This window comes from Astyanax mexicanus, chromosome 4 (assembly GCF_023375975.1).
Source record: "Astyanax mexicanus isolate ESR-SI-001 chromosome 4, AstMex3_surface, whole genome shotgun sequence".
Lineage (NCBI taxonomy): Eukaryota > Metazoa > Chordata > Actinopteri > Characiformes > Acestrorhamphidae > Astyanax > Astyanax mexicanus.
In genome coordinates this window covers 11,664,437-11,677,524 of record NC_064411.1, presented here as the reverse complement: position 1 = coordinate 11,677,524, position 13,088 = coordinate 11,664,437, and the positions used below count along the sequence as shown (strand labels likewise).

Genomic DNA, 13,088 nt, shown 5'->3' with positions numbered 1-13,088 from the left:
TCACTTCAGAACAACCTCAATGTACAATGTACAAAAGTTATAAGTCACTCAGATTTAGGAGACTCGGTTAGTCTTATTTAGAAAATGTTGACCATACATTTATTATGATATAAAATTGTAAAATGTGAAGTTTTAAAAACAGTTAGGTTTAGTTATTCTTGTGATTCGACTCATACTGATTCATTGAACAGAATAAAGTGAAGCTTGTGCAACTGGAAAGTTATTCAGCTCTTTCTGAGGTAAGATGTGGTGGATATGGTGGTGATAAATTACGATATTATAAAGTCACTTTTCATATTGTATGGGAATAAGTAATGTTTTATGTGATGTATGATAATATGGAATATGTTTATTTGTATATCATGTATTTATGGTGATACGTTTTTTATTATTATACGTTTATTCGTTGATAATCTCAGAGGCTCACTTTGTGGCTGCTAGCTAGCTTTCTAGTTATAATTACCAAACATGAACGCTAGCCAACACCTAAACGCGGTTCTCTTTCAGAAAAAATACCTTCAATGTCTTTAATTGATACTCGGATGTACAAATTAAGATCATTCAAGTTTTCAAAGAGGTAAAACCTGCTTTCAGTGTCTAGCCATAATAAGAGAAAGTGAGCAGCTAGCCATAGCTCACTTTATCTCAGTCCTAGGCTGTATTCGAAATGGCATACTACTATACTGCATACTGCACTAGTATGTACTGCATACTACACACCGCCCAGTATGTAGTATTCAGTAATGCAACACTTTTGATTGTAGTACCCTACACGGTCCCGTGACACACCAGTCAGTGCTCTGAAGTGCTCAGAATTCCTCAGAGTGAGTTGTAAACAGAAAGAACATGAAAAATGTCCTACCTTTTCATTATCAAGACTAATGAGATCTGCATACTGTCCAGAACTGCAATTGCTGCTTTAATTTGAGAGTTTAATGTAAGTTCAGTTAACCCAATTCTAACAACCATTTAGCAGCAGCCCCCACAACCCAAGTAAGTTCCAGTTATATTTAAATATGTTTTCCTATTTATTTTAGTAGATTACTATTTTCATCTATGTAAGTACCAACAAGAAGAAAACATTTAAACAAACCCTCATTCATATTTACACAATCTCAACAATAAAAGAAATGAGACAAGTTGCATCACCGCAGAGATAATTATTAAAGCTTATAAACTGCAGTTTTAATCCATTTAAATTAGCTCTGTATGTAACTCCAGCATCAGTAGCAGTAATGCTAGTAAATCTACTTAATACAAAACATTAGTTTTAGAAAATGGAAATATAGAGGTACGTTTTCTGTCCTATTTTAGTGAAATACTTTGTTCTACTTTGTAAAATTAAAGGAAAACCCCAGAGAAGTAGTTATACAGTGTTTTAAATGAGAGTTTTAGCTGTTTAGCTCCATTCAGCTCCATGCATTGAGGACTCCCTCGCGGGCTCCCTCTAGCGGTGATGGGGTATAATGTGATATAGCGGGGGAGGGGGCGGGGCTCTACATAACCCGGATGACGCTGAGCTTCCGGGGTCTGTAGCTGGAGAGGAGGAAGAGAGGGATCAGCTGAACTACAGAAGGTATGAGAATCTCTCTCTCTCTCTCTCTCTCTCTCTTTTTTCAACACGCTGTTCTACATTCACTCCTACACCCACATCAACACCACCCACACCACCTTCAGCATGTGCAGCATTTACACCACCAGCACTGGATCTTCTCCTAGCTCTGCTCAGCAGTCTGCAGTAGGGGGTCGCGGAGCTGGGGATGGGGGGGGGGCTTTACAGATCATACACAGGATAACGGAAGCTCACACTCCTGCCCCCCCTCCCCCACATCACTAACACACACCTGAGATTAATCAGTTCTGTGGAAATTCCTTTTTAAGTTTGTGTGATCAGTCTCTACACATTTCTTAGTTACACTAATTTAGTTTAGTTTAGTTTAGTTAATTTTCCTTTACTTAATCCGGTTCCACCACAACAGTTGCTGGTAAGTCATGTGACTCTTCCGTCAAGATAAAAGTCCACTTGTAAAATATTAAATGTAAGAATGAAAGATTTAGTGATTATAGTGAGGAAAAGTTCAGGCAAGAAGAGGAATTTCACAAGTACCATTTATTAGCTTACTGATTTAACAGAAAACTTGCTATTTCACTGTAATAACAAACACAAATATTAGCAAATTACAACATCTTTAGCCCCGCTGTTTTTAAGAAATCCCAGTTAAACCATTACTGTGGAATACAGTCTCCAGCTGCTCTTTTGCTGATACTTTAATAATGATGATAATAATAATAATAATAATTACAAAAACATGAATTTGGTAATAAAAATAAGAAGAAGAATCACACTTTGAGCAACTTGACAAAAATACACAATTAAACATTTGTGTAAGAGGTTAAAAAGACTACAAAAATAATTGAAAAAGGACTACATAAAATAATATGAATTCTTACAAATTGTTATAATTGTGTTAACCTTTAGTAAACAAAAGAGACTCTTATGTTTTACACTCCTGTTGGAGGTTGGTTGATGTGTTGTAACAGTAAAAAGGTCATTATTTTGCTGTGATTTTATTTTGAACTACAATTCCCTGCACCAACAAGACAACTGCATCGGATCAACATTTCCAAAAAACACATCTTGAACTCAGGGTGCGCATATCACTGTTAGCCTGAAGCCAGTGTGGTGGAAAATAATGAACTGTTATCAGGAGTTGTTAAAAAAAAAAATCAGGTTTGTGAAGCATTGATTTGGATTAATGTATTTGGTTAATGTGTGGAAACTTTTATAAATTGGTTTAAAGGAAAAAGCTTTGGACATCATCTGTCGTGATGAAGAACAAATCAAGCATCGGCAATGTGATTTGAACCAATGTGTGTCGTTTTTTCAAAGCTTCAGATTAAAGGGTAACATCACTCACTTAGAATGACTTAGAATCTCTTTAGTTAATTGACCTGCTTTTATTTTAATATTCAATGGCATTTTTCTTTGTGTTTTCCAGAAATTAAAATATTTTCCTGAAATTCATCACCAACAACCAGGATATTTAACTAAGAGCAAAGTTAAACTGCTGAAAGAGGTGAAGCAGAAGCCTTCCTGAAGAATCTCCAGAACACGCAGAAATTGTTTGCTACATTTAAAAGACAAATGAAGCCAAGTCCTGACATGGAGAAACAGCAGCACTCTGCCAAGAGTTTTACTAAACAGAGTAATCTCAAAAAACACCAGCGCATTCACACAGGAGAGAAACCATATCACTGCTCAGACTGTAGGAAGAGTTTTAATCAACAGAGTAATCTCAAAAGTCACCAGCGCATTCACACAGGAGAGAAAACGTATTACTGTTTCGACTGTGGGAAGAGTTTTAATCATCACAGTCATCTCAAAAAACACCAGCGCATTCACACAGGAGAGAAAAATGTCCCAAATTTGTCCCATGGCAATTAAAAGCGCAAATCATAAATTCCACCAGAAACAAATATGAACTGTATTTAACAATGGATTTTACAGGTTCAGCAAAACTATTCTTATCCAGGGATGATGTGTATAGAATTCCATGTTATGTTTGTATGTCTTGTATGTTTGAATATTCCAGGACATTCTTTGTGAGACAGAGCTCAGTTTTTAGGTTAGTTACTGTTGCGCAGTAATGTTACAGGCTCATTCACTCCCTCTGCTGGTGTTCTTGTTTGTCTATGGTTCAGTCCAATTAAAAATCTGTTACTATAGAGGGATATAGAGGGATATTTGGTTGTGTTGTATTACTCAAGTTTTATACTCTCTTATCTTTTCCTTATTGAATATTAAATGTTGCTTATGTTTTTTTTAATCTCCAAAGTTACTAAGAATATCCAAATAATGTAGTTTCTTAATTGTTTTTATCCAGTACAAACTATTATCTTTGTATTACTTCACCTCTATATTTACCCATGTGTGTTTTAATAAACAGCTTTTATATTGCAGATCTCCAGTCTCATTGTGTTTTCTCAACACATGTTTGACATGAAACCTATAGCCCTGAGATTGTCATATCCAGTTATATTAAGACTATGGTTTGTGTTTTTTTTCTCCTAAATCTCTTGTAATGTAACTATGCATAACCAGTCATATTAAGACTCTGCTTGAAGTGCAAACAGAGACGGAACATGTTTTAAGCACAGTACAGTCTTGTTGGTCACTCTGTTACCGTTTATTGTTTCCACTGGAGCCAAAATGCAGCCAGACAAACAACTTAATAGTAGCAGAAGCATCTTCTATGCCAGGAGTATTTAATTCGAATTCAGAATGATCCAGTTATACAAAATTCCTCGCCTGTCTCTCTGTCGCACTCGGCGTGACTTTAGTTTTCGTCCGTTCTCGTTTTTCCGCCCATTCTCGCCCAGGCTCACTATCTCCTTATAAAGGCGTTTTTTCACGGCCATGTCCCAATTCAACAGCCAGAGCAGCGGGACCGCGACCCTGACAACACGGGTTCGATCCCGCGTGAGGAGCGGTGTGTTTATTTATTTATTTTTTCCACGTCTGCACAGATCTGATTGACTGAAGAGAGTGGTTGGTGATATTACCTCACACGTGATTGGTCTGTGATTAACTGCGCCGCAAAGCGTGTATACAATTAAATCCTTCTCAATAGGTTTGGGTCCGGACCCGGACCACGGTCCGCCCGTGACCTCTGTTCTATGCAAATTCCCCGAATTTTCCTCTTCTGCTCACTGCTCAACCACCAAACTCGCTGCTACTGTGTTGCCAGTTGCCAGTGTTGTATCTTAAAAAGTCCACACTAAACTGTGAGAGGTTTAAGCTTAACGAGAAATATCGTCACGTCTTAATCTCGTGAGATCTCGTGCCACGATACAGGATTTGCTATTTTACTGACCAAATGTATAAACAAAGCATTTCCTGCTTTACTGTCTATTGTTATTGTTAGCTAGCCTAGCTAAATGTACAAATGTAGCATTTGCTGTTTTAATGACTATTATTATTGTTTGCTAGCTAGCTAAATGTTCAAATATGCAGTTTGCTGATTTACTGACTTTTATTATTGGTAGCTAGCCTAGCTAAATGTATAAATGTAGCATTTGCCGTTTTACTGACTTTTATTATTGGTAGCTAGCCTAACTAAATGTCCAAACAACAGTGTTTGCTGTTTTACTGACCATTATTATTGGTAGTTAGCCTAGCTAAATGTACAAACAAAGCAGTTTAACAGTGTTTTACGGCCGGTATTTATTTATTTTTTATTTCTTGCATATTTTTTTTCTTAAATGTAATTTGTATTCTCTTTCAAGCATTCATTCGGTATCTCAGTATGGGATACGCCACTCTCGCATATTCCTCATGTAGCCCCGGCTAATATATATATATACATATATATATATATATATATATATATATATGTATATATATATATAGCACCTTTAGATTTTACAACTGTGAGATAAAACAGATAATACAAATAAAACTGATATAAACTACAAAGTGAAATATACAAGTTAGTGGAAAATTAACACTACATATACATATAATACAGAATAAGATACAGAAATAATTTTAACTATACATGCAGAAAAAAATATGTAATAAAGTAAAAAATAACGTAAAGTAATGCTTAATCTTCCTTTGTTCATTTTGATTTATGTGGTAACTAATATGCGGAAGGAAGAAAAGCTTGCGCATTTACTAACAATTCCCTACTTTACCACATGATGCCACTAATTCCCGCTCTCTCCGCACACTTTTGAAGGCATACGCATGCCTTAAACCTTGCTTAAATGTACGCTCGTTTTCACACCAAGTATTTCTTTATAAATCACAATTCTTGCGTGAGATGTTGCTCACGCACATTTCTGCCCTCTTTTTATGCGTACGCACTCTTTATAAATGAGGCCCCTGCTCTTTATGAGGCTTTGATTCAGCAGTAGATTCTCTCCTGTCAGATTCCTGTCAACATTAGCCTGTTAGCAGCTAACAGAGTTAGCAGTGAATTAGCTCTCTTTCTCTTATACTGTTTAATAAACTGAGAAAAGCACGAATAATTTATGGGTAAATGTATGAGATTAAACTAATTCAGATTTAATTAGTATAATTAAAGGCTGATTTTTGGTAAGTTAGGAAAAAGCTGAATTAGCTAGCTTCCTAGTGTTGGCTAAGCAAGCTACTGAATGTACCCAAAGTTTCTGAGGAGAAAGAGCATTTATTTTCTGTTTTCTGTGACCTAGAAAGGTTTTTAAACGGTTTGGAGGAACTAATTGCCACCATTCTAACAATTCTACAAATTACTATCTGTTTTAAGCTAATTTGCCTCAGTAAGAGTAAATTATCCTCAAATTTTACCTCAGTTTATTTAATTGTTAGCGTTTACTAGCTAACAGATTTAACGTTTATTTACACAGGTCTTAAACTTAAATTTAGTTGTTTTTTTTAAAACATTACTCACACCTTCACTGTTTCTTATAATTCATATATTCTTTTCTCTACAGTGTACAAATCAGTGAGTCTTGGTGAATGTTTCTGTTCTTATTATGGTAAATAGGGCCTGCAGAGATTTAATAGAAGAATCTGTTCTTTAGAACATAATGTTTTATATCATTATTAGAAGCACAAACACACCTGAGATTATTTATATTTATTTATATTTTACAATTACTGAGCCAAGATTTGGCCCAAAGACTTCAGGAGCTAAATAGCTCCTCCACTGAGTCCCACCCACAGTGCCTGCAACCCTCATGCTTCTGCTTGTTTAGCCAATCAGAGCGATGCTGAGACTGAGGGGCCTCAGTTGGGGGCTTGCATACCACAGATAGAGAGGACTTCTGTAGAGGAACAGTGGAGATAGTGGACGGTGTGCAGCTTAGTAAAGTTTTGTGGGATTACCGAGGACATTTAATTCTTGTGTGCATTCAGATACCTGTAAGTACCTACACTGCTGTTTATTCATAAAGTGTAGATAACTATTACTTTCCAAGTTGTAGGTGTACTTTCAAGGAGTTACATGCTATGCTAACTGATCAGCTCTTTGTATATCTCTGTATAGCTTCTAGCTGTTTCTGATCTGCCTATTATTATTACCAGATAACACCTCATAGAAGTGTGTATCTTTGTTTAGGTGTTAGTGTTGTAAATTGTAGTCAGTAATGTGTTTCAAGTAGTAAGTATCCCTTTTATATCTGTTGTTTCAGAATCACACACTCACACAGTCGGATTGCATTCATCTATTCTGTATATACCACAACTCCTCTGCTGCAGTAAATACTGTTTTCAGAGTACATCATCTCCAGCATTTTAATCAGATGCACCACAGTGGCTTCTACATGGTTTAATACCAGCTAGCTCTTCTTAACAATTACAATACGATTTTAAAATTGTCCTGTTGAAAATATTTATCATTGGTTCGTTTATTGTATCTATCAGAAGCAGACTGTATCTGCCCAATATCATTTATTTTACTCCAATGTTCAATACACAGAGTGCCTTATTAATATGATGGCATGTTGAATCAGATTTTTCACAGTAATATATGTATACAGAAATAGAGGGTCAGGTGGACGGGTGCTTGTGTTACAGAGTGAACAGGGTGGATTTAACACAAAACTGCTTCACAAGACTCAGTGCTAGATAGTGTAAATGAAGCATCAGGCTGGAGGATTAACACAACAGACGAGGCTGAATTTGGCGTCTTATTCGCCAGTGTCTTATTCGGATTTTCCGGTCCACCTTAAAAAGTCGAAGTACCAATTATTCGCCAGTAGAGAGCAGGGTTGAGCCGAGCAAAACGAGTTTGGCATTTAGGGCATATTACACTGAGAATACATTGCCTGTTCTGGGTATTTCCAGTTGCCCGAACTCCAGATTATCAATAGTCTGTTGAATTTGACACCACATTATGAAAATATAACTAGTATACTGTGAATAGCCTAAAGAACTTAACATTTACTGTACAGTTTTTTTTTTATTATGAGCCTCTGAACTTGGCATTTGAGAAGATTAAAGAAGAATAAATTGCCTGTTCTGCATATTTCCAGATGCCCTAAATCCAGATTCTCAAATAGTCTGTTGAATCAGACACATTATGAAAATATACCTATTAGACTGTGATTAGCCTAAAGAGCTAAAAAATATTTTTATTATGACCCTCTGAACTTGGCATTTGAGAAGATAAAAGGAGAATAAATGACCTGTTCTGCATATTTCAACTCCAGATTAACAAATAGTTTGTTGAATTCGTCACCAAATTATGAAAATAGAACTAGTATACTGTGAATTGCCTAAAGAACAATGTATGTTACTGTACCATTTTTTATTATGACTCTCGGAACTAGGCATTTAATACAACTTTGAAGTAAAACACATTTCCCGTTCTACATATTTCTAGTTGCTCTTACTCCACATTATCAGTCTGTTGAAATGTATGCTTATTTCCCACCTCTTTATAACAATATGTCATGCAAGTGTGTGCCTTATTTAAATTCATGCCTATTACAAAACTGCTAGTATTGTATGACCATCTGAATATAAAAAATCCGTTTTAATTACACTTTATTGAATCAATGTATGACGTATAAAGTTTTGATAACTTCAAAATGGAGTATAAACTGCATTATTAGTTTATCACTGAAATATTTCATTCAGACACATAACTGTGAAACAATCTACACAGCACAAAATACTCTGCAAAGCATGTACAGTTATAAAAAGGTAATTTATTTAAAATAATATTTTTTACACACAGATATATTATAGATAGATAGATAGATAGATAGATAGATAGATAGATAGATAGATAGATAGATAGATAGATAGATAGATACTTTATTGATCCCCGGGGGGAAATTCTTGGCATCCAGCAGCAGGTTACACAATACACAAAGTTAAAAAAGATAAAATATAAAATATAAAGATACATATAAATACAATCAAATAAGAAATAGAATATACAGTGTAAATGTACAGTCTTCGTGTGTGTGTGTGTGTGTGTAATGGAGATGGAGAATGGAGGTAGTGCAGTTGAACACAATAGACAGTGAACACCAGTTGATGTGCATAATGTGAGGATAACTGATGTCAGCCAAACAGAAAGTGCAAATACACAGTTATTTAATAATTTAAATTAAATTAAGCAGTGCAAAAGATACGTAAACAGTGCAAAAGATACGTAAACAGTAGATGAATTAACTAGTGAATGAACTACTAGTGCAAAATATGGTAGAACTATAAAAAGTGTTCTAGGCATCAGCAAGTCTGAGAGTGTGTCCATAGCTGGGGGTGTGTCCATGGTGTGGCCAGAGTGGCCGGAATGAAAAAGTTTCACAGAGTCTTTAGTTTGCTGTGCTGAGAGGAGTTGAACAGTCTTATGGCCTGAGGAACAAAAGACTTTTGGAGTCTGTCTGTGGAGCAGGACTGGGACAGCAGTCTGCCGCTGAATGAGCTCCTCTGCCTGGTGATGGTGCTGTACAGAGGGTGGTGAACATTGTCCATGATGTTCAGCAGCTTACTGAGGGCTCTCCTCTCTGCCAGTGGTGTTAAGGACTCCAGCTCTAATCCCAGCACAGAACCAGCTTTCCTCACCAGCCTGTCCAGTCGTCCAGCATCCCTCTTGCTGATGCTGCCTCCAATTATGCCGGCCTTAGTCACAACGCAAAGGCTGAGGTTCCTTTCTCAAAGATGTTTAATGCAGAAAGAGTACAACACCAACGTCAATACCGTAGAACTAAAAGTAAAAGAGTGCATAACATAGAGTACATCAGTTTCATATAAAATCAAATCAAATTTATTTGTATAGCGCTTTTTCCAGCTGGTGTTGGCACAAAGCAGCTTTACAGAAACATGATTACAGGACAAAGAATTAGGCAAAATATTAAACATAGAAAATACACAATACAGAACCCCCAGTGAGCACGGAGGCAAGGAAAAACTTCCTCAGAGCTGCAGGAGGAGGAAGAAACCTCGGGAGGACCAAGACTCACATATAAGGGGGGATCCTACCACTGGTCAAACAGCTTTTAAACTAATAAAAAAAAACGTATTGTATACATCCATACAGGTTTTATATATTCAGGAGTATAGCAGCGCCACTAATGGAAGCAGTTAGAGTTCATGGAATCTTGGATGTAATCTGTAGTGGAGAGTAAGATGGATAATGAGCAGCTGATCTGTAGTGGGTGATGGAGAAGAGATGACTTCAGAAACTTCAATCTGTCTGGGGAACAGGGGACATGAGAGCCTGAGGGTCCAACATCCATCGGTATCGGGTCAGACAGGTGGGCAGTCAGTAACTCGGAAGAAAGCAGAGAGATGGAATTAGTTTTAACTGGATTTATATAAAACAGAGAATATAAAATATTATCAGAGTGTGGCAAACTATTGACTCTGGCAGATCAGAATATAACTGGAAGACATATCATTTATCCTCACAAACTGATAACGATCGGTTAAGTATGATTTAAACCATGATAAGGTCAGGTTACTTTACAGGTAAGAGCAAAGTTGTTGGGCCACAGCTTTTTCAAAAATTTTAGAAATCAATGTAGCTCGTGGATGTATGTATATTATGACTAATATGTAATTTAAGTGAAATAAGGTAATGATCTGAAATTGCAGAGGTTTGAGAACGAATATTCAGTTCATCTACCTCTTTTACCTCCTCTACCGGACAATCTCGGATTGTGTATATAATTATAGCCTGCAGGGGTGGCTTCATTTAATTATTCATATTCATATTCATCAATCCAGGTTTCTGTCAGGCACAGAACATCGAAGTTCTGATCAGTGATCATTTCATTCACTATAACTGCTTTTGAATTTAGAGATCTGATATTAAGTAAACCAATCTTTAGATTTGAAGTGTTAGTGCTACAGTCTGGAGAAGATTTTTTAATATAGGTTAAGTTATTTAGATTAACTGAGTTTTTCAACGTTTTTGTTTGACTCGGGGGACAGACACAGTCTGAATACACGGGTATCTTGTTAACGTCTCTTTGCAGCTCACAGACTGTTGGTTAAGCCTCTCTGTTTGCGGCCTGGTCCCGGCTCTGGATTGTCAGCAGCTTCTAACACTACTCTGCCAACTAGGTAAAAGATTATTTGCTATGCTGCATGAAAGTAAGGCAGCACCCTCCCGCCTGGGGTGGACACCATCCCTACCTAAAAGACCAGGCTTGCCTTCAAACTGTAGCCAGTTATCTATAAAGCTCACATTATTTTCTGCACACCACTTGGACATCCAGCGGTTCAGTGAAGAAAGCCTGCTGTAAGCTTCATCACCACGCCTCATTGGGATGGGGCCAGAGCAGATTACCTCCTCGGACAGCGTCTCGGACACCTCACTACTACAACCCAGAATCCAAAATCCATTGGAGCGGATTTCGTTTATGGTCATGGCTCGTCTTTGATGATGCACCTTTTCGAGGAAAAGCTTTATGAGTAGGTGTGACACATGATGCCCTTTTGGAAGAATGGCGGGATGTTTGACATGAGGATGAAGTGCTGATTGGTTCAGTCTTCCTATGACCCTTATAATCATTGTCATCAGTAAACGGATTTAACTTATAGAACCTTGTAGACTGGTTCACATTCACATCTTTCTTTTGTTTCAAAGACTTGTGGTATGAACTTTCTCCGTACCCCAACACGCTAGCATATGATGCAGCTCATAGCGTAGAATACTGCGTTTGCCAAACCATCATCAAAATTACGTTTTATAAACGTCACCGTAGATTCAGCAAACTTTCTTCGCCTTGTGCAGCAAGATGTTTATGCCCGAAGTTTGCAGATCCAGGATAGAGATCAGAACAGGTGAACCTTTATGCGAAACACTGATGGTGATGTTTCCATGTTATTGTTTTCCCACCACAGGAACCCAAGATAGTCTTGATCCTTTGGAGCATCATGGAATTGATGGAACATACGTTCCACATCATACATGATGGCTACTTGTCCTTTCCGAATACGACACAAGACTTCTACCAGAGTATTTGTGAGGTCAGAGCCAGTCAGTAGATGCTCATTAAGAGATGTATTCTGAAATCTTCTATTTCATGAAGGCCATGTAATCCTCACAGTACTTTTCATCCTTTTTTAGCCGTTTCTCCAGACATTTGAATCGATGTTCTGCACAAGCTCTGTTATTTGGCAAACTCGGTCTCTCTTCTTTAAAAGGCAATGGCATTTCAAAGTGACCATCCGCTTTTTGTTTGATGCCTTTCCTTAACTTTGCCAAAAAACATTGATCATCCTGTGACATTGTGACTTCTTCACTATCCTTTTCTATAAAATCTGACTCAAAGACCTTCATTATGTATGCTGGCATGACTATTTCCTTGACTTTGTTTCTACACACAAAGTAGACTTCAGATATACCTTTGCAAGATGGCCAACAGCTGGTAGGATCTGCCACATGATGATTCGATGACTAACTCTGATTTTGTCTTCATAGTAATTATCAGAAGTGTTGCAGCCAATGATGATCCAACCCAACACAGATTTTTGTGCAAATGGTTGACTTTCTTCACCACTAAGAACTTCTCTGGGAAGTAATGCCAGAGGACAATTATAGCCAGTTAACAATCCTACCTCGCAGTCAAGTTTAGGAGACATTTTATCTACAATGTGTTCCAAGTGGGGCCAGTTCTTTGCAATTTCACAGGAGGGAATGTGAGATCTATTTGTGGGTATGTAGCTTCTGGTATAGGTTGTAGGAAGGTTGATTTTCATGTCAGACCTGATGCCTCTTACTTGAAGTCCATTCAGCTTGTGGCTGGTCACAATCATGATTTTGGATGTTATTGTGGAAATCTTGAGCCTAACAGGTTCTTTTTTGCATTCAGTGATTTTGTTATGTCCTCCAAGATGAAAGTAGTGTCGCTCTGAGTGTCAAGCAAAGCATACACTAAAATCTCTTTCTCTGGTTCTGCTAGAGGTGACACATATACTGGAATACTTGATCGCATTTTTCTCTATCTTGATGTAGGCATGTTGGGTGAAGCCTTTCACATTTGTCACATACACTTCTAGAAGTGCAGTTTTTGGAGTTATGACCACTGTTAAGGCAGCAGAAGCACAACTTCTCTAACTGCACAAACTTCACCCTCTCTTC

At 37.3% G+C, this 13,088-nt stretch overlaps 1 protein-coding gene across 2 annotated transcripts in view; it reads left to right on the top strand.

Annotated features, from left to right (window-relative positions):
• The first annotated feature begins 1,515 nt into the window (after nt 1-1,515).
• LOC125801307 (zinc finger protein 585A-like) overlaps nt 1,516-13,088 on the top strand; it is a 188,292-nt gene continuing 176,719 nt past the window's right edge. Inside the window, exons 1-2 of one of the 2 annotated variants that reach the window (XM_049477821.1) lie at nt 1,516-1,576; nt 3,000-3,077. The gene's annotated coding sequence lies outside the window, so the exon portion shown is untranslated. The remainder of the gene's footprint in view (nt 1,577-2,999; nt 3,078-13,088) is intronic. The other variant, XM_049477820.1, reaches the window with a different exon arrangement.